Source organism: Petromyzon marinus, chromosome 2, assembly GCF_048934315.1.
Source record: "Petromyzon marinus isolate PM22_M1 ecotype Great Lakes invasive population chromosome 2, UKy_Petmar_22M1.pri1.0, whole genome shotgun sequence".
Taxonomy (NCBI): Eukaryota; Metazoa; Chordata; class Hyperoartia; order Petromyzontiformes; family Petromyzontidae; genus Petromyzon; species Petromyzon marinus.
The window spans coordinates 13731026-13759014 of record NC_133668.1 but is presented as its reverse complement, the minus strand read 5'-3'; the positions used below and the strand labels follow the sequence as shown (position 1 = coordinate 13759014).

Below are 27989 nucleotides of genomic sequence, written 5' to 3'. Positions count from 1 at the left end.
ATGGAAATATGCAATTTGAACTCATGTATAATGGCCGTGGGCTATTGCTGATGGTGCATCAGAAATATATGAAATTCCAATATTTCTGAACCCTTAATTATTTGGTGCCTAAACTAAAAAATGCCCTGCATTTTAAGACGATAACTGTATTAAGTTTGACAATTCCATTGCATTTGCAGCGGAAGAGAAGATAATAAGCTGCACGTAGCCTTCACATGTTCACGCATGCGCATGCGCACACGTGCGGTGGTGTGTAACAAGTCATCGTAAAAAAGGCTGGTCAAAATGTGCATGGCGATATTTGCGATAACTATGCATGTAAGACAATATGCACTTCATATTTAAAAAAAAAATTCACGCGCAGGGTTTAAGCACAATGTACGATTTATGTTGTTGCGTAACCACCGTGTACAAAAAAGGGCTTTCGTTTACGAAATGTGTCGACTTCAGTTCCTTCCTCCTTTTCCTCAACGGAGAGGCGAAGAAAATTATCCGAGTCGACACATCCGATGTCGTCGACTGCAGCGCTCGCATTGCAAGTGCCGTCCCGACATCAGCATTAAATAACGGTGCCGGCGCCAATCTCACGATCAAGATTTTGCATGATTTATGGTGCAAAAGAATGCATCTATATATGCCTATATATAGAAGGCGTAGAACAACTATATTATACCGTTTATTTGTGTAAAAACACACACAAATAAACAGGGTATATATAATGCATGCATAGTAGTTAGTACTGTATATCATTATACAGCCATAATGCTGTACCGCTATATATTGTATTCTAGCTTTTTTGCCCGTCCAAGGACGGGTGTATATTGCAGTAAATCTGAAATATTCAATAGAAAAATAGTTCAGCTCATGAGTATTAATGAAGGGGGGGGGGGGGTGCCCCATGTGGAGTGACGTCACCCGCTAATGGTTATTGGAGAGGGGTGCGGCATGTGGAGTGACGTCATCCACTCATGGTTATTGTGGAGGGGTGCTGCATGTGGAGTGATGTCACCCGCTCATGATTATTAATGAGGGGAGGGGTGTGGCATGTGGAGTGCGCGACCTTTTTGTGCGTTAGTGTAAATTTCCACTTGGGCATGAATATTAATTAATGGGGGGGGGGGGGGGCGAGCTCTTTTGCAGTGATGTCACACACGGATGTAGCACTGTGCTGCAGCGATTTATTTTTTACAGTCACTTTCTGTAATGAAACGTCATATTTGAAGCAACTTTGCGTAATAAATTATTTAATTCAACTCGACCTTCCTCTGCGTTACTGTAAAAATCACCCACTCATGAATACTAATGAGGGGGTGGGCCTCATGTGGAGTGACGTCACGTGCGGGACGGACAGACATTTCTGGGTGATTATAGTAGGTACTATGTACATTCATTCTCTTATTCATGTCAGTGTAGCATATGCAACGTATAGGTTGTGTGCTGTTTATATTGCATGTACCATATGGCGTGCATATTATACTGCATACTGCTGTGTAAACAAAACAGTTCATCGTCAAATTAAGACTGGAAAATATCGGTCCGTGTGTGCTGCTTGTGCGAGACTCGTGCATGCTCTGTAGCCTTCAAAAGTTGCTGAGCTTATGTCGACACATTTTCCGGCCATAAGCCCCACGCGAAAGCACTGTCAAGGTGTTGTGTTGATCCAGTATTATGCTACAGTTAAGGAACTCTAACATAGGTACAATTAGCTGCATTTCCTCTGACTGGTTCAACCATCAAGAGCAGCGTGAGGGCAACGTCTGCAAAATTGCTCTTAAGCTGTTCCTCGCCCCAATTGACTGACTCCTGCAGCGCACAGTCCACCAAGGTATCGCTGGGAGCAACCCTAGGCAACGAAGTGTTCACTAACTTGGACTTCGCGGATGATGTCACCCTGCTGACCGAGATGCTTGACGTGCTAATTTTTGCACTGGAGATTGGGCAAAATGACGCTCTCTCATTTGGCCTGGAAATCAACTGGGCAAAAAACCAAATTAAAGACCCACAGAAGAGCAGCCGCACAACCTGAACAAAGTGCAAATAGTGGGCAACAATGTTGAATTGGTGAAATCATTCTCGGCTGCAACCCGCCACATACTGGAAGCAGTGAGGCAGAAATTAAAAGACAAATCTGAATTGTGCACGTGTACATGAAACAGCAAAACGGATACATCTGGCACTCCAGCGTTACAACGCCAACAAAGATTTGCCTCGACAAAGCGTACATCCCCCCCGTACTGCTGTACAGCTCAGAGACAGCGTCGCTGCGAAGGAAACGTGATGCATTTGACCTGTGGCATCTGCGGTGGATACTCCACATCCACTTGAGTGTGAGCACATCACAAACACCGAGGTCCAATATCGAAGAGCATCTCCGGCAGTGACCGCAATGGGCAGGAGACTTCGTCTCTTCGGATCACACCAGAGCCCTCCACACCGTCATCAACGGCCTTAAGCGGGACTGGAGCCGACAGGGTAGACCACAGTGGACATGGATGCACGCCACTGTTGAAGCTAACGTAAAAACTTCTCGGGTCTTGGACTGTGCTTCAGCATAGTGGCGCACTCAGGGTAGCGTCGACTGGTGTGGCGTCTCGCGTGGGCACTGTACTCCAGCCAGGGGGCAAGCAACCGATGATTGAGGATACAGAATGGTTGCGGCCAATGAATGGACAGGAGCCAATGAGAAGCAAGTTGGACGGAGCCATGCTTCTTTGCATGGGAAATGCATTTGAGTCGCTTTTTGTATATTGACTTAACAGTATGAACATAAAAAGTGCATGTGAAGCATTATAATAATTAAACTTGCCTTCAGTAAGAATTACTGACAAGCAACAGAGCTAGTGGAACACATTCCTACGGAGGGAGCTGGTAGGAACGTTGGGTTGCTCGGTCAATGGCCAGGGTCAACGGAGGCGTGGTGTATTCCGCAAATATGCCCGACTGTGAGGGCGGGCACAAGCCAGCGTGAGTAGGTTAAACGTTGAGTTTTATAAGGGCACCACGGGGTGACCAGCCCCTCCCCACCCAGCCCCACCCCTACCACCCCCCACCCAGCCCCACCCTCCCCACCCAGCCCCTCCCCACCCTCCTCATCCCACCCTCCTCACCCAGCCTCTCACCACCCTCCCCTCCACACTTAGCCCCACCCTCCCCACCCAGCCCCTCCCCACCCTCCCCTCCCCACCCAGCCCCTCCCTCCCCACCCGGCCCCTCCCCACCCTCCCCTCTCCACCCAGCCCCACCCCTCCCATTTTTGGATGCACGACGGAGGGACACAATAATCCCCTGTGGGCTGGTGTAACCAGGAGGTTCCTACCAGTAAAAGTAGATTTGTTTTATAATAATGCATGGCCCACTTATTGTGTTGGCTCAGCCAACTTTTTCTAGGATGAGATGAAAAAAGTGTACATGGTTGCATCTCAAAAAATAAACCCAGGCTCCTCGAGGAATACCTTTCTGCAAACTAGAAGCTACAATTAATTATTTTACAAAGATAAATATCCCCTTTGTTTATACGGTTACTGAGGATGTAGAATACAAGATTCACAACAAATGCCCCTCTAGATATTGGGATCTGTTGCATTTTTCCAAAAAACGTCGTTTAAATGGGCCGGTTACTTTTCAATAAAAGTAATATATATAAATATTAATACTTGTCCAACTTAGCATGAAAGACAGAAATTAACTATTGGAATGCATATTAAACAATGTATATGTACAGCCTTTCAGATTAACTTTTACCAAAACAAATACTGGCTATTTATAATATCGCAAATGTTGTTTAGCGCATTGTTGGTTTGTTTCAGCAGCAGAGGACTTGATGTTTCTGGCAAGTCAATGTGCCAGCTTGCCTTCTTTCAATTACACCAACCCCATCCCGCCTATTATTGGAATCTCAATCTCCTTCCGACAATTTGTGGACAAATATGCGGCATGCACTGCACATGCAACCCATAACATGTTATACAAAAGGCTCCTATCTATTGCGCAAAGTGGGCTGATATAATTATTTTTGCTATCGAAATATTTGTAGTGGCATAGCACTGGCTGCTGGAAGGAAAAGGGGATCTGTGGCGTATGGCAGTCCTGATGTCAGCAGGCCAGGGTATACGCGAGAGGGAGATCTAGGGTAAAGGTCACAAGGGGTCCACCAGGAACCCGCTAACAGGATCTAGAAAGGGGGCGTGGCCAGGGTGTAGCGAGGCCACGCTGACTGTATAAGAGGGACCCCTGTGGGGGACCTCGGGGCTGTTGTTGGAGTGGGATCCCCGTCATGCTGCTGAAGTCCATCATCGCCATTCTTCTCGTCATCTTCACCATTCTTCTCGTCGTCGTTTCCATCTCTACCATCTCGGGGCACCACTAGTCAGACAGCCTAACAACTGTCCTGGCTGAGTAGCATCGCCAATAACAGACAGACTAAATATTAAGTGTGTTAATCCTGATGGTGCTCGCTAATAAAGAAGTGCCTCTAAGTCTTATTGTCTCCGAGTTAGTCACTACATTTGGTGTCAGAAGTGGTAAAAAAAAATTAGCCACGTCAAAAGCAGCAAAGAGAAAGAACCCACCGTTAGTATCCTCTGGAGACGAGGATGATGGGGACGTGATCCCGTCAACAGCCCCGGAATCCGGGACCCCGGTGATGTGTTCCGAGGCGGCGATACCAGCGGAGCAGCGGAAGAAGGACGTCGGCTCCTTGCAGACGCCAGCCGGCAAGGGGTGGCGTGACCTCACCGGGCGCCTGGCACACCTGCTTTCCTTCGCAGCGCAGCTGGTCATCCAGCTCGGGTCCACGGCACCTGCCGGAGATGCTGCAGCACAAGGGCAGCAGGCGGACAGCTCACCTTCTGCTGCCATGCCAGCGCGGGAAACGGCTGGGGGCTGCAGTGGTCCAAGCTGGTACAGTTTTAGCCCACGCAATGGCCGCGCGCTGTGAGGAGGCCTGCGCTGAGGCTGCAGAGGTCGTTGCCACGGTGGAGAGGGGAGGCGAGTCGGACAGGGCTTGGATTGGCATGTTGTGTGGGGAAAATTATAAATTGTCCAGGGAACAGCGGGGTGAGCTGCATGCCTTGCTCCGAGAATTCGAAGATATTTTTATTTTGATATTGGCTGCACTTCACTATTGCACCATTGCATCGGCAGGGGTAACGCTGCTCCAATGAGGCAGAATTTGTATAGGCTCAGTCCCAAAGAGAAGGACCATGTTTTCCAGGCAGTTAACAAAATGTTGGCCGCGGACATAATCTCCCCTTCTACCAGTCCATGTGGGGCTCCCATTGTGTTGGTAAAAAAAATGGGATGGGAGTCTGCGCTTTTGCGTCGACTTCCGTAAATTGAATACAATTTCTGTGGCGGACGCGTATCCACTCCCCCGGATGGATGACTCCTTGGACGCCTTGATGGGTGCGCAGTTTTTCTCGACCCTCGACTTGTCGGGGTTTTGGCAGCTGCCCTTAGACGAAGGATCCAGGCCTAAAACCACGTTCCGAACACCATAAGGATTGTTACAATTTAACTGCCTCTCGATGGGACTCTGCTCCAGCCACGTTTTACCGGTTTATGGAATTGGTCTTGGCAGGTCTTCAATGGGACTTGTGCCTCATTTACTTGGACAACGTTATTGTATTCCGGCACACATTTCAGGATCATCTGCAGCAATTGTGATCAGTGTTTATCAAGGTGTGGGTAGCCAATCTCAAATTCAAACCGCAAAAGTGCCATCTTTTGCAAACATCGATGCGGTATTTGGGCCACATTGTTAGCGAGTCCAGGATAGCCACGGATTCCAACAAAACTGCATGCGTGCGCACATGGCCAACCCCCACGTTGGTGGGTGACCAGCCTTCCGGCCAACTATCCCGCTGGTTGGAAATTTTGCAAGACTACTCCTTCACGGTCACCTACAGGAAGGGTGTACGGCACTGCAACGCAGATACACTGTGCCGGTTACCACCGAGGGACCAGTGTGTGTGTTTAATGGGTGCCGGCCGATGTACACCATTGACTGCGGGATTGCCGTACGCTGTAGTGGCAACCGTTGATGTACCACCACCCATGACAACTCCTCATAGTGACAGCACAATGGGTCTCACGCATGCTGAATTGGGATGCCTCCAGGCGGAGGACACCTTGTTAAAGTTGCGGCGTCGCGTTGGGGCAAGAGGCAGTAAAAATGTGCCAGCAGGAATGTCTCTTATAGGCGGCATGAAGGACTTTTGATAAGGTGGGATGAGGAGCTGCAACGTTATTGCATGGTGGTGCTGACTGCTCTGCGAGGTAAACTCACATGGGCTGTCCACGAGAAATGAATGCACCTCAGAGTTCGTAAAACCTTGGTGACACTGAAACGTGACATCTTTTGGCCCGGGATGATGGACGACGTGTACCACATGGTGAGAGGGTGTACTGACTGCGCACGCCACAAGCCGCTGCCAAGGCAGGTCCCGCAGGGGGCAAGACATGGCTGCATTGTCCCCAGGTGCCCCTGGGTGCGTCCCCTAAATTGCACCAGCCATGGCAGGGCCCTTTTGAGGTGATTGAGGTCAAGAGGCCGCAGTGAGTGCATATACAGGTCGGTCACCATCGCTGATTTGTGCACCCGCCATGGTTGGAACCCTATATTCCACCCTATGTTGACATTCATCTCCACCTCCTGAGTGCCGGGTGTCTGACGTGTCCGACGAGCTGGGGCAGGTGAGCCCGGAAGTTGCGCTTGAGGATGATTCTTTTTTATTGCCCGCATGATCCCAGCGACTGACGCCCGCAGACCCACCGGCAGCCCCTCCGAAGGACAGACCGGGTATGAGGGACTGGTTGCCATCTTCTTCTCCCCGGGAGGGGCCGCTCCCATTAGGCCGTTTGTGTAGTGTCCCGGGAGTTCCCAGCACGCCAATTCCCATTCCAGATGGGGGTCTGGCGGCGAGCACCCGCTCACAGAGTGCTTCATTCCAATGAACCACTCCCTTTCTGTCGTTCAATTGAGTTCCAAAGCCGTCTGGGGGTGGCCGCAGACGCGAGCCAGACAGTGACTACTGGTTGATCTGGAGTCCTTCCCGATGCTCGGGGGCTGCAGCACGGTGGCAGACATCGGAAATTGTTCTCTTCCTTGCGGTTCGGGTTCATAGTTAAAAGTTGTTTTCTCTTCTGAAGTTCATTAACCCTCCATGTTAGGTAAATTGCATTAACACATTCTTGTGAGCCCCCCCTCTCTATATGTGATTGTTGTCAGCTGAGACAGCTGCTTTTTATTCATGGGGGGGGGGGGGCGATGGCATAGCAATGGCTGCTGGCAGAAAAGGGGATCTGCGGCGTACGGTAGTCCTGACGTCAGCAGGCCAGGATATACACGAGAGGGGGATATAGGGAAAAGGTCACAGAAGGGGCCCACCAGGAACTCCTAGTAGGTTCCAGAAAGGGTCGTGGCTGGGGCGGAGCGAGGCCACACTGACAATATAAAAAGGGCCCCTATGGGGGACCTCGGGGCTGTTGGTGGAATTGGATCCCCGTCGTGCTGCTGAAGTCCATTGTCGCAATTCTTCTCGTTGTCTTCACCATTCTTCTCATCATCTTCACCATTTTTCTCGTTGTCGTTTCCGTCTCTATAATCTCGGGGTGCTGCTAGTCAGACAGCCAACCAACTGTCCTGGCTGTGTAGTGTGGCTGATAATAGACGAGCTAAATATTAAGTGTGTCAATCCCAATGGTGCTCGTCAATAAAGAAGTGCCTCCAAGTCTTATCATATCCGAGTTAGTCACTACACATTGATGAATCAGGATCATGGTGTATTGTCCAAATGCGCTGCTGGGCAACAAAATAACAGTGGTGGGGGTTGGGGGGAGGCAGTGGATGGGTGAGTGTTGGACTCATGGCAGAAAGCAAAAAACCCAGTCTCATATCCTCATCCTACACTGTACATGTCTGGTTCCATGAAACAATTTCCAAAAACAAAAATATATATTGAGAGCAGCAAGTACAAACAAACCCAGGGCTTGTGAACATGAAAAATGCATGACAAAGTGCCCCGCTGTTCAAGACACATTTTTATTACATTGTTTTCATCATGCCAAAATGCAAACCTGATTCCTTAGGGGCTTACAGTATATAGCAAAATTATATTTTGTGTCACTTGAGCGATGGTCAAAACTGTTTCAGATAGAGATACTTAAAAAAGGCTGCAATGGTCTAATATCAGGCTAGGAATTTAACACACATAAAGGGATGGTTGCAACTTTAAAAATAAGAGTTATTTTTGAAGCCCTATATTTAATTTACTGTAACATTACAATATTATATAAGATACTGTTCTGTTCCACGGGAGATATGGCGGGGGGGGGGGGTGTTTATACAGGAACTTCCTGATATGAGGGTGCTGAGTTTGGTCACGTGACTAGGAAATTCTGGGTTAAAGGTATTTAAGCCACAAGGCCAGTAGGGTGTGTAAGCCATTACACAGAATACAATATGAAGACACAAATAGCATATCAGTGAAGACAGGAGCATCTGTTCATTGCAGGACTTTAAGAAGCATATTCTTTTTACCTCGTTGAAAGTCATAAAAACTCGTTGAAAGTCACTGAAACTCGTTGAAACTCATTGATACTCATCGAAGTTCATTGATGTTCATTCATGCTCATTCATTAAATACGTTGGAATCAGATGTTCACCCTGGCTCTGAAGGTTTATTGAATGCACAACGTAGCGCACAGTGAGGCCAAGACAGATGCATTGATGTTTCTGGGTTTTTTATGTAAAATTGTGTACTTTAATCCCCTGCTCTCAACATTTTCTACCTGTAAATTTGTCTAAAGTCCAAATAAGGTGAGCATATGTGTTGCCTATTTGCTACCAATGTGGCAATCAACGCCAAACAAAACCATGGGTTATGGAATAATGGATGGTTCAAACTTCCAAAAGGGAAACGTCTCCCATCTCTCACATCGTTTACAGCCCACGAATGCCATTTTCCAAACACTCCCTGCAAACTGCCCATGTCACCAGATAACTCTATCCATAACCTAAACCCTCCTCTCCTCTTCCCAAATGTTCCTGTACTTTTTTTTCATTTTGTCTCAACTCCACTGCCACTCTTCCTGCACTTATCTTGCCTCCCCTTTCCCCCTCTCTCTATCATTTATGACACAGCTGGGATACCTTCCAATAACTGCCAAGAGAGACTGGGTTGCTTGGTGGCTGAGTGGCCTAAACTCTGTATATTGAAGTTGTGTACACTCGATCTGGGTAAACTGAGTTCATATCCAAGCTAAAAAAATAGCTGCTCTTTGACAAGATGAACGATGGGCTGCCTTGGAAGGTTTCGGCTTATTCATGACAATTGTAAATGACTCAACACAATCCTTCAATTTGACAGTGCATGTTTGTTCATCTCAAATTTCATCGACTTGCTTGACGGCAATTGTGACTTTCAACTAAAATTGCATGCTGGCCACCTGATGGAGCATCTACAGTGGAATTTGACAACCGTATAATTTATTTTAGATGCATCACACACGTGACCTTATAATCAGTCCATTTTCCAGTTGTGGCCAATTAAAGTGGCTAACAATCAAAATTTACTTGTCTATTAATATGGAAATTATATTGAGCAAAAAAAAACAACAAAGGTAAGCTTGCATACTTCATTAACAAAGCACCCTAATTATATGTATTGTATACGAGCAAATGGCTACGAGTGCAACGATTTAAAAATGAGTTAAGAATGTTAATGTATAAAATTACCTGGGATGTAAATAACATTCTTAATGCAAAAATAAGCACCAAGACAGCCAAACAAAACCACACTGGATTGACAAATTAACCGCAAAGGGACTTGGCACAGTTGGCCAAGCAACGATCAGCTGCTGTTACTGCATATGACCATATTCACCGCCTGAGTGATGCTTACATGCAGGAACAAAGACAAAGATCTCCGTGTAGCAATGACAATATTGTTGGGGCAAGTGTTGTCAGCGAGCACCTATTAAGGCCGGCACGGCGCATGAGTGGGAGGTGTGACTAGCACTATACTGTATTAGGCCACCTTTTTCTTCCGAGCACTGATGTTTAAACACCACACTAGGTACTCACATAACGCTGATACCTAAGGGAGACCCAAATATCACTCTCTCCGCTGATTTTAGCCATGGTTGGGGAATCGAACTACTCTCGCTAGGTTTGTATGGGAGTACACTCATCACTGCACCACCATTCATTGTTGAAGGAGGCACATCGTTATCCACACATGCTCACAACACACATACACAATTTTATACAAGCGACCAAAAACTAATATATTGCAAGCCTGTATCTCAAGGTGCACATGAGCATCTTTAGGATGACGTGCACTTTGTGCACGTGTACAATTGTACAAGTGTACAATAGCAACCGCACACACTCACAAACTATATTAATATTAATTCAAACTGTCAGCAATCTACTGCGATATCACACAAGTATAATCTATTATTAATTAATAATAATTTTGCTGCAGTTTATGCTAGGTCGCTAAAATAACACACATACAGCTTCCAGATTTAAGATTATATGAACCTTGTCTCTCTACACCTGCCATGGCATCTGCAAGTATCGAGATTTCAGTCCCAGATATTTGCCAACATTTCCGGTGAGATTTCGAATACTTCTGATATGACACAGCGCCGGCTACTGTCCAGCAGTGCAACTGCGGTGGACAGCGCACACGCCGTCAAGCATATACGCGGGTGTGCCGACAGGGTGGAGGAACTGGGGAAAGGGTTACGGAAGAACTCATCGGGAGGCCCCTGAAACCCGCTAGTGGGTTTAAGAAAGAAGGCACGGCCAGGCCGCACCGAGTAGAATAAAAGCAGTGGAGAGCAAATGCTCTGGGCTGCCGGTTCTGGGAGTGGACTCGTCTCATCATCGCTGTCTTCGCCCGATAATTGCGCGGCCAGACAGTAGTTAGCTGTCTCGGTCGACGCCGTCGGTGCAACGCGGTCAGGGTTGTGTCTAGGCCGGTCTGTACGGCAACGTGGTCGAGAGAGGAGGCGATCCTGTGAGTGCGAACCGCTGGGACGGTGTAATGGAATAAAAGAAGGGGCCTTCTGCAACTACCTCATCTCTGTGTGCTACACACACACCGAGAACACTATACTTCTATTATGCTGTGGATGATAACTCGAGCTTTCCAGTGACAAAAACCTCTGTATATAACATAATATGTTGCCATAATTTCAATGACTGTCTATTCACTGAATAATTGATGATTGACACTTGCGTGAACGCTATGTATTTAAGATGCAACGGTACATGCACGCGCACCTGTGTGACCAAATACCATAAACCAATCATAAGGAGAGCGGAATGCAGTGGGACATAACCCGCACAGCTGCCTGTGGCACAGCTTTATTCGAAATGAAAAGCTCTACTTAAAACATCTTGTCCCATGGCATAGTGTAATTCCATCCGCTGCGTGTCCCCCCACCCCATCCAGCGCCTGATTAATAGGTGAAAAAAGCCCGAGACGATTTCCCGAGTGCCTCTTGGCTCAGCGCTCAGAAAAAAAAACACATCGCCTGTAGTCACCAAAGGGACGTTGCGCAGTCATGAATAACACTCAACGGTGTTAGGGTGTTATGCACCTTTGCCTCGCACAGCATTGCTTTGAAAATAATGTCAAAATCTTAACTCGAATTATCCAGCCAATCAACTTGTCTGCCAGCCAATGAACTTGTCTGCCGACTCATGTGCGTGTGCATAGTTTACGGGAAATTTACACATTTCACAAAAACCCACAAAATTCGTTAATAGCACTGCCCTAAAGAGGAAAGTTATATAATTGTCCACTATTTAGAAGGGCTATTGCCCAATACGTTGCCTATATCTATGCTTGTGTACCACTGCCATCGCAGTATCACATTTTTTTGACATTCTAATTCATTTGTAGTGCTGGTTTTGCTGTTGTGTGCGAGGTGGAGTGATGAGAAAGGCTGTGTGGCATTGAGAAGCCTGGGCGAGGGGATGGAGACGACTGGTCTCCCGTAAAAGAAGCACACGAATGCCCCGTGTAATATGGGGCAACCTGCATTTGTGACTTTTGCACAGCCGAACGCGTGTGTTTGTGTATCTCATGAGAATGCATACGTGTGGGTGCACAAGTGTATTTTTGTAGGTGCCCTTCATCACACTCACGCGAGCCACAGCCGGCAGCACAAGCATTTCCCTAATCATGGCGTGAATACGTGAAATAGTCCAGCAGGTTGGTGTGCATTTTTGCTGAGGCTAAACTTATGTCTCACTAAAATAGGTTACCGTACTGTACAGAATTTTTTTTTCAAACAATTAGTTGCCACTGTCATCAGCGTATTGCTATGAACAGAAATAAATACTCTATATAGTTATATATTTAGTCATCTCCATGTCTAGCCTCGGAGGATATATGTATTATTATATAATTTATTTTATATATATAACAAAAATGTCTGTCTGTTCCGAATACAAATCAACAATGTTAAAGCTATCGCCTCCAAACTTGGCACGGTTACCTTTTAAAACCCCCGCGGAAAACCTTAGCTACATGGTGAGCCGACATTTTATATTGGGGGGGGGGAGGCCGGAGCCCCCCAAACAGCACCCCACACGCTCCCAGGGGCGTCAACATCCCAAACTCGGCATATAGTAGCCTGGCACCGCAAATCGAACAGGTGCATAATGACCCCCTCCTCATGAAGTTAATATAAAGTTGCCGTTGATTGCGTCACCCAAAAACCGTTGTGGTGGTGATTCAAATTAATGGTCAACTTCCGTGAGCACGCCCCGCCGCCTCTCCGTGCGAGACAAACAAATGGAATTCACGCTTTTAAAAAAAGCTTCGCTTTATCATTTCGTACCCCATTGTGACACGTTATACGACATTTATTATGGGCCCTATGGAACAGCAAAATCTTAAAAGTTGCTGTAACGCCATTGACCCCCTCCGTCTGAATACAGTGATTGAGTCACACAACATTCACAAAAGATAGCCGCTGCTAGTTTTTGGGTTTGTTATATCCGTTTTATAGGGACGGTATAACATCTATAATCTAGATGGTGCTGTGGCAGGCAGCCAAATCGTCTCACAATATGAAGGCTGTGAGATAAAGCTTATACTGCTTTGTGGGAAGGTAACTGTGGTTTACCTCAATATTTTTTTGGGTTAGATCGCGTAAGTATAAATGTGTCATAACCCTCTACCATCCGACACAGCCAGTAAGGTTTGTCACGTAAACAACGTGCCAATTAGTTACTACTTCAGCCCACTGGTGAGTTGGAGAGTAAATCCACAACATTTACAATTTTTCCAGAATATTCTGGCAAATCGCCTGATTATGCTGGATGTAATTACCAGTGAAACGTCGTATTCAAATTGTAAATGTTGTGGATTTACTCTCCAACACACCGGTGGACTGAAGTAGTAACTAACTGGCACGTTGTTTACGTGACAAACCTTACTGGCTGTGTCGGGTGGTGGAGGCTTACAACACATTTATACTTACGCGATCTAACTCAAAAACCTTTATTATGAATAATATTGGTCGCGAAAGCCTACGTGTTAAACCGTGGTTCACCTATGAATATACTAGCTGATACTCTCTGTTTTTTTCGGTAAAGTCACGTAAGTAGAAAAGAGAATAAAAAGAACACGACGTTTCGGTCGCAACACAAGCGTCCGTCATCAGAAGCGTCCGTCATGAGAAAGAACTATCTGCTGTGATGGCTTTAAATAGGCACGGGGGGAGGGGAGGGGTTTGGGGGGTTGGGGTTTTGTAGAGTTGTGCTGCATGAGTTCAGGGGGGAGTGGAGAGGGTTTGTGGCATGCAGGGATGGGTGGGGGCTGGAGAAATTAGCATGGCAATGAGCTTGAATTAGTAGACGAAAACAGCACGGGTGTAAGAGTGAGAATCACAGCAGTTAAAACTTGATTTGATTTATCACGTCCTTCCAATGAATGCTCAATCTAAATCCATCTTCTCGATTAAAGTTTTGTTTGTGTTTGTATATCTGGATGGCTTCATGAACAAATCTCTGATGGTAGCCCAAGGGTTTGCAGAACACCTTGGTCTCGGAAAAAACAATGTTATGTGTGCCCACAGCATTGAAACAATGATCCGCCACTGCCAAGGTGTTGGTTCTACTGTGTTTCAAATCCGCTTTGTGTTCGCGAACCCAGTCTGAGACATGTCGCTTCGTTTCACCAATGTAACTGCTGCCGCAGACACAACTCGGCTGATAAACACCAGGACATTGCTTGTCTGTAATAGCATCCTTCACCGATGGGATCAAATCACGGATTTTGTGTACTGTATTGAACCGGATTTGGATCTTGTGTTTGTTCAAGATTTTGGAAATCCTTTTGGTGACCCCTGCTATGTATGGCAAGGTGATGGTTTTGATTGGGTCCTCAGATGGTTCTCTACCCATGGTTGGGGATGCAGCTTTGCGGATTGTGCGGAAAGAAATATCCATTCCTCCTGAGAGCCTGGCGTACGTGCTCAAGCTCACTGGCTAGGTGGTGCTGGTCGGAGATTAAACGAGCCCTATGGTGTAGTGTTTTGATGAGGGAATTCTTCTGGGCTGGATGGTGGTGGGAGTCAGGCTTTAGAGAGGAATCTGTGTGGGTGGCATTTCTCGTTGGGACAGAGTGTCCCAACGAGCCATCAGGTCTCTTCTCGATCAAAACATCCAGGAATGGTAGTTTGCCATCATTTTCCACTTCCATGGTGAATTTGATAGATGGGTGTATGGAATTGATGTGGTTATGAAATTTGTACATTGTGTGCAGGCCATGTGGCCAAATGACGAACATGTCATCTATGTATCTCTTCCACAAGGAAGGACGTCGGGTGGATGTCTGGATGGCATCTGTCTCAAATTTCTCCATGAAAACATTCGCTACCACTGGTAATAGGGGAGACACCATTGGGGTACCTTCATTCTGTTTGTAGAAAGTACCATTACAGGTGAATTAAGTGTTGGTAAGGCAGTGCCTTACCAAGGCAGTGCCTTGCCAACGAAGGTACATCAGGATTCAGTCCCTGTTGGACCAGGTCTTCAATGATTGCAACAGTATCAGGTATGGGTACCTTGGTGAAGAGGGAGACTACATCGAATCTGACAAACAAATCCTCTGGGGACAGTGATATGTCCTTGATTAGTGAAGCCAAGTGGGCCGAATTAAGTACAGCTGAGGCGGTCTTGCCCATGAAGGGAAGCAGAGTCTCAGACAGAAATCGTGCCAGTCTGTAAGTGGGTGAGTTGATGGTGGAGATGATAGGACGGAGTGGAGTGCCCTTTGGAAAGTCGTAAAATCTGGGTGGTTTAGCAGCCGAAGGTTTTAGAGAGAGCTGTTTGGTGGGTTCGATTTGGGAAGTCGAATTAGTGATGATTTTGTTGGTTTTAGTAACCAGGCTATTGGTAGGATCTCTATTCATTTTGGTATAGCAGCCATCATTGAGAAGGTCCTGAATTTTTTTGGTTGTATGTGGTTTTATCCATGATGACAGTGGCATTGCCCTTGTCGGCTGAGAGGATGACAATATCATCTCCCTTTTTAATTGAGCGAATTCAAAACACTTGTCCTTGCTAATGTTGCTAATGGGTTTCTTAGCATTCTTGAGGATAGCAGCGATTTCAGATCTTGCAAATGTCTGCTGGGATGTGTCCCAGACCTTTGAGGGCGACGTCGACCTGGGCAATGATGTCATCCACTGGGATGTGTTTGGGGGTGACTGCGAAATGCATGCCCTTAGCTAGTACCGATTTTAGGCTGTCAAAAATTGGGCTGTTACTGTGATTGATAACAATATTGTTAACATCTAACTTTTCCAAGTGTGGTTCGGGTTTCTTTTTGACAGGAGGTTGAATTTGGTAATCAGGTTAACTTTGGTTGACATTAAAGCAGCTGAAGAAACCATCATGTTATCTACATGGTCCCAATCAGATGTGGACATTTTGTCTGTTAATGCTAAATGTGATTGTAAGAGTCTTGTCTAAATTATTAAGTCCAAATCGGAGCAGCCTTATTCTTTCTGAGATTAGAGCTAGGCTGGCCTTAAACAAGATCCGTTTAGCGTTAGGGGAAGCGCCAGCAGCAGATGTGAGTGTAAAGGCGATTGGTATTACCTTGTTGTCACGGCATTTCTTCAGAAAGGTGAGCGACTCGATCAGGTGTGCCTTCTTGTCTCACAGTCTGTTAAAAGATCTCACAGTTGTGTGGAAACCCACCCCGTAGAGGCAGTTCAATCTTGATTTGAAGCTTTCGTGACTGCATAAATCCATACTCTCTGGTTATTTCTGTAAAGTCACGTAGGTAGAAAAAATAATCAAAAGAACACGACGTTTCAGTCGCAACACAAGCGTCCGTCATCAGGTGAGAAAGAATGATCTGCTGTTGTGGCTTTAAATATGCATGGGAGGTGGGGGGAAAGGGGAGGGGTTGGGGGGGTTGGGATTTTGAAGAGTTGTGCTGCAGGAATTCACGAATGGGGGGGGTGGCATGCAGGGACGGGTGGCGCTGGAGAAATTAGCATGTCAATGAGCTTGAATTAGTAGACGAAAACAGCACGGGTGTAAGAGTGAGAATTAACTACACCATAGGGCTTATTGCATCTCCGACCAGCACTACCAAGCTAGTGAGCTTGAGCACGTATGCCAGGCTCTCGGGAGGAATGGATATTCTGACCGCACAATACGCAAAGCTGCATCCCCAACCATGGGTAGAGAACCATCTGAGGACCCAATCAAAACCATCACCTTGCCATACATAGCAGGGGTCACCAAAAGGATTTCCAAAATCTTGAACAAACACAAGATCCAAATCCGGTTCAATACAGCACACAAAATCCGTGATTTGATCCCATCGGTGAAGGATGCTATGTCAGACATGCAATGTCCTGGTGTCTATAAGCTGAGTTGTGTCTGCGGCAGCAGTTACATTGGTGAAACGAAGCGACATGTCTCAGACCGGGTTCGCGAACACAAAGCGGATTTGAAACACGGTAGAACCAACACCTCGGCGGTGGCGGATCATTGTTTCAACACTGTGGGCACACATGACATTGTTTTTTTCCGAGACCAAGGTGTTCTGTAAACCCTTGGGCTACCATCATAGATTTGTTCATGAAGCCACGTAGATATACAAACACAGACAAAACTTTAATCAAAAAGATGGATTTAGATTGAGCAATCATTGTAAGGACGTGATAAGCCACGTTAAGTTTTAACTGCTGTGATGCTCACTCTTACACTCGTACTGTTTTCGTCTCCTAATTTAAGCTCATTGACATGATAATTTTTCTAGCCCCCCCCCCCCGCATGCTACAAACCCTCTCCCCCCCACCTCCCCCGTGAACTCCTGCAGCACAACTCTACAAAACCCCAACCCCTTCCCACCCCCCATGCCTATTTAAAGACATAATAGCAGATCATTATTTCTCACCTGATGACGAACACTTGTGTTGCGACCGAAACGTCATGTTCTTTTTATTATTGTTTTATACCTACGTGACTTTACCAAAAGAACCAGAGAGTATGGATTCCTGCAGTCACGAAAGCTTCAAATCAAGATTGGCTTTTTTGTGCACTAAACAAGTAAATATATCAACCCGCCCATATAACTGCCGTTTTGCAAGCAACAAACTGACTTGCCAACGTATGCCCACGCGGATTGCTTGCGAGACACCCGGAAGAGATAGGTGGAGGGAAATGCGTCCCATGCCTCGACTCGCACCACATGTTGTGGGAAGGAAATGGTGGGCAGGTTTGGGCAGCTTTCTGATGGGTTCTGTACCAGACAGCCGATCCCATTTAGATAGGCATTCTCTTGCCTCCAGGATGACTTGTGCTAACAATAGACATATAGCCATGCCGCGAGATTTAACATTGTGTGCACAACCCGCAGTCACCTCACTTATAAATCATCCGAAAATAAATGGGAAAACAGGTAAGCAAATAAAATTGTGGAATTAAATAAAAGATTCAACACTTTTCTGCAAATCAAAAAATATAGTGAATAGTATATTTTTAGATTTTAATTATGGTTATCATTAAAATAACATTGTTTCTACTCTATCAATATTGAAAAAGTAATTTGGAAATGTAATATTTTTGCAAAGCCATTACAAAGCAAAGGTAGAGTTGGTGCAATACAGAGGAAGTTATCTTGCTAGACCGCAATTTGTCCTCAAACTTTACCCTCTCAGGGATCTCTCAAAGCAAAAGCAACGGTTGTTAATAATTCCTGTTCACTACCATTCACCAAAGGGGTCTGCTTCAAGCACAGTACCAATACCGCTATAAGACAGGGGTGCATGCAAGCGTGCCAGTGTGGACGTCAGGAGAGGCCACGGTGCCTTGGTATTTTGTGTACGAAACTGCAATTACAGTGATGTTGGTTTAATTCATAACCAAATAGGCCAGTGGTAATTATTAACACGGTTAAACGTTGACCACCGCTGGCTCCCTAATTCATTGTCATGAAATATCTGCCATGACTAGAGTCATTTGTCTAAGGGACTATATTAGTTCTGAATTTATCTTGGCAATTTATTGGTGGATAAATCAAACCACTATTAAAATCATAATATATTAAAATTAAGGTACAATCAAGATTAGCCCTAATTTATCATTTGAACATCACCTCCTTTGTGATTTGGGGAAAAAATGGGATGTATAAAAAACTACAAATCCCCCTTATTCCCTCCTTCAGAAATTATGATTTAAGAGGTATTGGATACACAGGTCCCTCATGCGCGCGAGTTTTGCCCAGTTTGCCGAATGCACCATTTGAAGTGTTTATGATTTCCCTCTTTATTCGTCTCTCTTGTTGGTAGCAGCAGCAGGGTACAATTATGCAGTCAGCGCTCATCCCCCACGTCCAGAAGGAAAACCCAGGATAGAGAAAGCCCTGTGCTCTGCACCAGCCAGCTAAATCCTATCTCATGGTGACACAGTCGTAGCTCTGGACGTATTGATTTGACGCACGAGTGGCGGCACTGCTACAGCCAATGAAACGCGAAAACAAAGGGAATAATAGAATATACGAGAAGGTGCATGATTTGTTATGTTTTGCTACATGTAAAATCACTCAGACACCTTTTATTTCCATTTTCCAAGGGTAGCTAGCTCAAACAGCTGGCAGCTCGACAGCTCACGGATGTCACGTAATCAAGATTGTGATTCCCACTTGCTGCATACAGCTCTTGGCACACGGGGCAACGGAATGCAATGCAGACTTGTGTTTGTATAGTAATGTTGGTGGCACAATGCTGTTTTCATTCATAGTGTTTCAGAGATATTTGTGCACCATTTTAAGGTATGTAAAGATAAGGTTTTAAAATGGCTCTCATGCTGCTATGATACATACTTTGCAAATGGGAACATGAATCCCATAAGATGTGTCACCTGATAGAATAAATTAGATTGATCAAATTATTTCCGTAATAAAAACAGGCACTATAACATATGTACATGAACGTGCAATCTATATGAAATACATATATTTTAATCTTAGCAATGCACAATAATTGCTAAATTTTATACCACACTCTACTAGCAGCATACATTACATGCAGACATATTTAATGAGCCCCCAGCAGAGGTGAAGGGGAGGGCACAATCATCCACGTGTCCATCTGCTTTCACCCGTCATATCTCTTGAAACGTTTGCTAAATCTTGATGGCATTTCCAGCGATGGCCAGCGCTTAGGTATTCCAGATCTGATTTATGTTGAGGTCAAAAGGACAAAGGTCACATTCATAAAAGTCACCCACCATGTGTGTCTCTGCATCTGGGATATTTCCCTTAGCCTGCAATAAAACAATTATTTACAGCCCTTTGTCAATCCGCTGCTGGATGAAGGCTTCAACACACCGTGTTGGTCTTGGGGGTTGTTTGACCTTACTTCACCATGCTGGTCAGGGCTGGTTGGTGAAGAAGGGAGAGGAACCCAGGATGAGTTGGGATATTGCTCACTCACCGATATTAGCCATGGTCAGGAATCAAACTCAATTATTTGCTCCATTAGAACAAGATATCCAAACACAGTTATCATGAAGCTTTAAGCATATTTTTATCCACAAGAACTAAGCAATGGCATTATAGACTGTATAGAGAGATTGAAAATATATGTAAATTATGCAATAAAAAACATTTGCATGTATTCATCCCCTGTGTTGTTTGCCGTTATTCTGGTTGAGACATCTGTGCGCAGTGATTTTAATTTGTTGATTTTTTCGGTGGTCTGGATGTGCTCTCCATGCTTGCATGCTTGACCTGTACAACACAGTGAAATGTGTTGCTTTTTAGAAGGTATGTATTTTTCAAGAATTATCATTGATAAAAATAGGGTGATGTTATCGGTACAGCCTTGCGATTTCATACTCACATCACTGCTTGCACAAAGGCCTCCACCAGAGAGAGCCCTACAAATCTCCTTTGAGGGTATTTTGGCCTATCCTTCCACATTGGCCAGGCGTCTTGGAAGGGGTGGCAGTACCCACAATTTGCCCCACCATATGCAACTTGTTCGACGAATTATAATGTACCCACTTTTACTGTTAGGTGGCCAGAGACGGGGGGATTTAATAAACTTGCATTTTTCAACTGCCACGCAGGGACACTGAATATCAATTACACAACAGCAGAATCCCACTAACGTTAATAAAGTACCAACTTTATTGTAAGACGCTCACAAATATATACATTGAAAACGAATATAAAATTACTCATAAAACATTGTACAAATCTTGCCATAATGACCACATATGCCGTATCATGTATGTACAGTGATGGAAATAAGTATTTGATCCCCTGCTGGTTTTGTACGTTTGCCCACTGACAAAGGAATGATCAAATTTCGATTTAAAGCTTTCGTGACTGCAGGGAGTCATCTTCTTCGTTCTTTCGGTAAAGTCACGTAGAATGTAAATAGAATAATAAATATAAAACATAATAAAATAAAATTCTCACGACGTTTTGGCCACAACACAAGTAGCCTTCTTCAGGTGAAGGAACAGAAATGTCGGGACGACAGCGCTTCAATGAACTTAGCAGTGTTCATTGAAGCGCTGTCGTCTGTTCCTTCACCTGAAGAAGGCTACTTGTGTTGTGGCCGAAACGTCGTGAGAATTTTATTTTATTGTTTAATTTTTATTATTTTATTTCCATTCCACGTGACTTTAACCAAGAAGAAAAATAAATGATCAGTCTATAATTTTAATGGTAGGTTTATTTGAACAGTGAGAGACAGAATAACAACAAAAATACAGAAAAACGCATGTCAAAAATGTTATAAATTGATTTGCGTTTTAATGAGGGAAATAAATATTTGATCCCTCTGCAAAACATGACTTAGTACTTGGTGGCAAAACCATTGTTGGCAATCACAGAGGTCAGACGTTTCTTGTAGTTGGCCACCAGGTTTGCACACATCTCAGGAGGGATTTTGTCCCACTCCTCTTTGCAGATCTTCTCCAAGTCATTAAGGTTTCGAGGCTGACGTTTGGCAACTCGAACATTCAGCTCTCTCAGATTTTCCATGGGATTAAGATCTGGAGACTGGCTAGGCCACTCCAGGACCGTAATGTGCTTCTTCTTGAGCCACTCCTTTGTTGCCTTGGCCGTGTGTTTTGGGTCATTGTCATGCTGGAATACCCATCCCCGACCCATTTTCAATGCCCTGGCTGAGGGAAGGAGGTTCTCACCCAAGATTTGACGGTACATGGCCCCGTCCATCGTCCCTTTGAAGTTGTCCTGTCCCCTTAGCAGAAAAACACCCCCAAAGCAAAATGTTTCCACCTCCATTTTTGACGGTGGGGATGGTGTTCTTGGGGTCATAGGCAGCATTCCTCCTCCTCCAAACACGGCGAGTTGAGTTGATGCCAAAGAGCTCCATTTTGGTCTCATCTGACCACAACACTTTCACCTAGTTGTCCTCTGAATCATTCAGATGTTCATTGGCAAACTTCAAGGGGGACCTTGCGGGCGCTGCAGGATTTCAGTCCTTCATGGCGTAGTATGTTACCAATTGTTTTCTTGGTGACTATGGTCCCAGGTGCCTTGAGATCATTGAAAAGATCCTCCCGTGTAGTTCTGAGCTGATTCCTCATCGTTCTCATGATCACTGCAACTCAACGAGGTGAGATCTTGCATGGAGCCCCAGGCCAAGGGAGATTGACAGTTCTTTTGTGTTCCTTCCATTTGCGAATAATCGCACCAACTGTTGTCACCTTCTCACCAAGCTGCTTGGCAATGGTCTTGTAGCCCATTCCAGCCTTGTGTAGGTCTACAATCTTGTCCCTGACATCCGTGGAGAGCTCTTTGGTCTTGGCCATGGTGGAGAGTTTGGAATCTGATGAATTGATTGCTTCTGTGGACAGGTGTCTTTTATACAGGTAACAAGCTGAGATTAGGAGCACTCCCTTTAAGAGTGTGCTCCTAATCTCAGCTCGTTACCTGTATAAAAGACACCTGGGAGCCAGAAATCTTTCTGATTGAGAGGGGGTCAAATACTTATTTCTCTCATTAAAATGCAAATAAATTTATAACATTTTTGACATGCGTTTTTCTGGATTTTGTTGTTGTTATTCTGTCTCTCACTGTTCAAATAAACCTACCATTAAAATTATAGGCTGATCATTTCTTTGTCAGTGGGCAAACGTACAAAATCAGCAGGGGATCAAATACTTTGTTCCCTCACTGTATACACACGTAATATATACTTTTTTAAACAATTAAAATATCCACAAAAACAGTACACTTGGTTGGTATGCGAATTTAGAAAGAAAATATATTGGAACATTTCTGATGGATGTGTAGCAAAAGCTCCGTCATCCGGCACTTTACTATCCAGAATGCTCTTATTAACTGGCATCTGTCATAGACGGCAATCAAATTCTTCCTTCACGTATCCAGAAAAATACTGACAGCCATCCGGCATCTTGCCATGCACTTATCATACATCTGTTGTTTACGGAGGCTTCAGCACGCTGCCGAATGATGGTGCTAGCAAATGTCTGTACATACAGAATCAGAATCTTTATTTATCCTAGAGAAATTCGATGAGGTATAAAGCTCTTTTTCAAAGATGTACAGTAGGGGCAGGTCAGTACTGTGCTACTGTATACTGTACTCTCAGATAACCGGCATATTTTATTATCTGCCACCCTCCATTCCCCATGGATGCCGGATAACAGAGCTTTTGTGGTATATTTATTTTTAAAGCTATATATTTTTCACAAACCAACACATTATTTGGTGATACTGTGTTGGCAATCGTCCACAAGCACATATAATAAATGTGTTGAGTTTTTAATTGGTCACCAGTACTTCTGCCCCTACATATGTGGAGATCATCACAAACGACTCCACTAATATCTGGCCAGGCAGTGCTCTGGACACCAACAATTAGCGACAATCAAAAGTGAAAAATGAGGGGTCCAAGGTTGGAGTTATAGATTGGAATAAAGTCGGTGGTAGTGCGTGAGTCTCGTTGACTAGTCAGGGGTTGGGCAAAGGTATCGTGGGCTAGTGTGGTTCGTCTTAGGAGTAGTGTCCAGTTAGCTCCTGTACAAATCTGCTCTTCATTACTAAGTACAATATGTATGGCATCTGGAAGTTTGTGGGTTTAAATCCTGGTTGGGGAGTATGAGAGTTGGTTTAGCCAATCATCCCTCTAGGGTTAATGAAATGAGTAGCACTTTCTGGAACATCAGCAATGGTTGCTCTATTGAGAGATCGGCCCCAGCATAGGAATGTGAAATGGCCACCACTGGCTCAGGAGTGCTAATGCAGCTGAATGACATCCAAATAATCACTTGTTTCGACTATTTGATTTTAAAGCCTATGTTTAAACTATCGAACAAAATTAACAACTTATTCTGACATTTTAACAGCATTTCCAAAGCCACTAAAACCACAAATAACTGCCAGGCCAAGCCTTACGTCTGAGGTATCCATATGAGCATTTTGCCATCAGCATACTGACTGCAGCATCCAAATCATCACGCTTCAATCAAAACAGCAATTTCATCCTGCACGAATGATAACGTCCTTCCTGTATCCAAAGGGCCTCTGCAGAGGTTCAAAGCTATTATTCGTAAATTTTCAGTCGTAATTAAGCGTGCATTTAAATCCTTTTGTAAATAAACTGCTGAATGAAGGCCTTCCAACCTCATGCTGGTCGTGAGGTTATTTGACTACACTTCACCAAACTTATCAGTGTGGGGTGGTGAAGACGGGGGGACATAGACATGGGACCATAATGTAATCATGAATAAATAACGATTAATGAGGGTTTTTTTTTAAGTGGAGTATTGTTTATAAAGATGGATAGAGACTGCATTGTAACAAGTAGACAAGTGATGATGCAATAACTGACCATAACAGATTGCACAGAAAAAATACCCAACCCAATTAGGAAATGTGATTTTCAACCACATTTTGGTTATTTGCAGTTGACAAGTTTCTGCTGTGTAAGAGTAGTTCTGCTACATATTATTGTATAAGAAGCAGCCCATGTTAAACTAGTTCTGCATTTGAGTTTGTAAAATTAACTCATTTTGACATTCACTGAACTGCCCGAAGACCTGGAGGCCTCAACAGGCAGGATTCACAAAGACATTGCGATTACCCTACTGTAATCGCAATCTCATTCTTTGAATTAAATACAATATATTGTGAGATCGTGGGATTTCTGTGGTGGCAGGGTGGGGGGGGGGGGCAGGCTGTGCAGATCCACGTTTGGCATTCAGGCTAAAGGGGAGGGACTGTGGGATTGGCCAGACATATCCACAAGCATCTCCATTAAAACATATGGCTGGTGCCTATGTAATTTTTTAAATAACAACTCTACCCAATATTGGCTAGCTGGAATTTAGCCAAATTACATTGATATTAGCCATACATTTTCAATGAAAATTCTGACCAATACCAGCTGGCAAGCACCAACAATGATTTCAGCTGGCTGGTATCGACCAACACGGCCATTGAAACATATTGTTAATGGCTATGAAATCCGTCTCAATGGCAATATTGGTAAATACCGCCTTTCTGGGATCAGGGTCACCCACAGAAAGGAACACAGGAACCACTAAGCCAACTAAAAGTATAACCCAGAACCACTAGAATTACCACTCGGACCAATGCGACTACCAAAACTACCACAAGAACTACCATAGAGGGGGGCAATAATTCAGTGTGGTGTGTGTGTCGAACATGGATGTTGTGTGTGTTTAGTTTTCGTAATTTTTTGCCGTCTTCATCATCCTTGTTATGTGTTTTTATGTTGTCGTCTGTCTTCCCTTTACCATCGTTGCCACATAGCTCTGCTAATCCAAGTCCCGGTGATAACAATGGGGGCATTAGTCCAAGTGGTAGTCCAGGAAATTATAATATTCTGGTGGTTATCCCACATACCAATGGCCCACTACTGACTAGAATCACAATCATAATGCCTCATACAGACATTTAAATGTATTACATGGTGATTGCACGAAGCCTGCTCGGTCCCAATGGGCCTTACTGTCTTGCCCAAGTACCACACTGGAATCCGGATGGAATATAGACAATGTCACACATTAAGCATTGGCAAAGCATTTCAATTGTGACTTTGGCCCCCTGCAATTGACCTGAATCGCCATTCAGCTGGAATTGGCTATGCTTAGGTGCGCTGAATTTTGCTAACAAAGCTCAATTTGCAATAAAATTGTAATAGAATCCAATTCGAGTGGGTGAATATTCCATGGCATAACACGTTTTAGAATCCCATTCATTTGTAACATGGGAATCACCCACAAAAGAATTGCGATTCCTGCAGAATTTATCCAAGGTGGAATCGTAAGAATTAAATACGAACGATGCAGGAATCAACCAGTGCTACTTATTGGTCGTTATTGTAATGTAGAATTTCAGACATTAGTTAGGTAATATGGATTTATTGGAATTGCTCAGGATTGCTCTACTTAGCTTCTGAATTATGTATTTTGGTTAATGCAATAATATACATTTATATGTATTGCTATAGCGGTGTAAAATTCTCTATTTGTAAGAAATGGATATTGCTAAGGGCACTCACTGTGACAGAATAGAGCATGGCATTTTGGAAAGATAAATAATGTCTCTGGGATGGAGCAGTGGTAAGCGCACTGCACTATAAACCATGCAACCTGAGTTTGATTCCTCGCCATGGCCATAACATCAGTTGTGAGTGATATCTAAACCGATCCTAGACACCACTTTCACCAACCCATACAGACCAGCGATGTGAAGTGTGGTAAAACAAATCCCCATCACCGACGTGGTATTGGGAGGCCTTCATCTGGCAATGGATTGGCAAGGGAGTGTAACTTATTACTGTATCATTGCAGAGGTTCACGGTTCGAATCCAGCGGCCATCCTGGTTATTACTGCAGATGCATTAACCATAAAATACTCGCCGTCTGTATCACAGTGGATGTTAATGATCATGTGACATCATTCGCAAGAATAGGCCATTGTGTGCAGTTGTCAGGTCCAAATTTGAATAATGACCTGCAAATTTACTCAGTTGCAATTACATTTAGTGATAATTGCCCGCTACTGCGAAAACTCAGCAGGATCCTCCTGAGAGTAGTCGGACCCCATAAGGCATTCCTGTGTAAACAAGTATAATAAAATATTAGTATTGATATTATAGCTCTATGTCTTGCAGCACAGCTCTTTCCACAGCATATATAGGCGGAGACTAATAAATGTTTTCATAATAGCACCTAATTCAAAGAATGATGCAGCCTCTGCACACTAACACTAATCCAATTTCAAATTATGTTCCTCCCAATGTACCTTGACCCATGATACAAAAATTACACCCGAGCTTCTTGCAATCTAAATTTCCAAATTGAATTATTATGAAAGCGTATTTGGGTGCGAATGACATCCCATTATGCAATGTAAAACCAGTGAGATGGGATGAAAACAGTGAGAGGGAGAGAATGCTGAAATTGAGCGAAGAACAAAGACGATCTTGTGCAAGAAACCTAGTCTGTGCCCAACCGTCTGCAGATTTTACATTAAAACCAAGACGCAGGCTGCCTGGACACAAGTGCACTGGAATCTCCGAATGCAGGCATCCCAGATTGCTGGCATGCTCAAGCAACGCAACCTACTAACCTACCACGACACCAACAATGGATTGTAAGCATGCACCTACCAACCCACCACTCACCAGCAATGTGAGCTCAGGTTACCACGTCTGAAGTGCAAAAAACATGGCAACATATCACAGGAAGAATATCTGGCGATGCTGGAAAAGGGAGAACTACATATAAATGCATCATCTCGAGCGGTGCATTATTACGCCATTGACAAAAATAGGGACGTGTAATGTCCTGGAAAGACTTGCACATTTCCAAAGGCAGCGAGAAAACCAAAACCGGTGGCAACCCGAGTGGAAAATTGTAGTGCATCATCATCACCAACCATGGTCAATCTACAATAGGATGAAGGCCTCCCCGAGCCATTGCCACCACTCACGATCCAGTGATTCAACAGTCCACCCATCACCTGCACTCTATTATAATTATTATTGTTCTTGACCATTTTCCATCATCCCTCGTAGATACGTATCCTGGCAAAGCCCACTTGCTTTTCAAAATAATTATAATTGTCATTACCCTACACATGCTGTCGAATCCATATCTACCTCTTTTTGTCTCCTTTACAAAGCTTTCAGTTTTCTTTCAAATTTTTTTCCTGCCTCCCATAGCACACATTGCAGAGGTGAGAAACATACTTTATTGTGATAAATTGTATAACTCTCTCTATATGTTACATGCAACCGCTAAGAAGAACAGTTTTCAACGAAAGCAATTAATGGTGGTGTAATGCATTGTAGAAGTGGGTCGTGATCCCAAATGAGGTGATCTCGTCAAAGCATGGCGTATATAGAGACGTCTCAGACATTTCAAATGCTCATACTGTCTTTTCAGTTGGGGGTAAGCCCCT

The 27989-nt window shown here is 44.5% G+C and overlaps 1 protein-coding gene across 4 annotated transcripts in view; it reads right to left on the bottom strand.

Moving 5' to 3' along the window:
• The window catches only part of LOC116946909 (thrombospondin type-1 domain-containing protein 7A-like), a 444047-nt gene that overhangs the window by 393103 nt on the left and 22955 nt on the right, over positions 1–27989 (bottom strand). Inside the window, exon 1 of one of the 4 annotated variants that reach the window (XM_076070195.1) lies at positions 4569–13718. The exons of the other annotated variants lie outside the window; for them this stretch is intronic. The gene's annotated coding sequence lies outside the window, so the exon portion shown is untranslated. Of the gene's footprint in view, positions 1–4568; positions 13719–27989 lie in introns of those variants that run through there. 4 annotated transcript variants of the gene reach the window in all.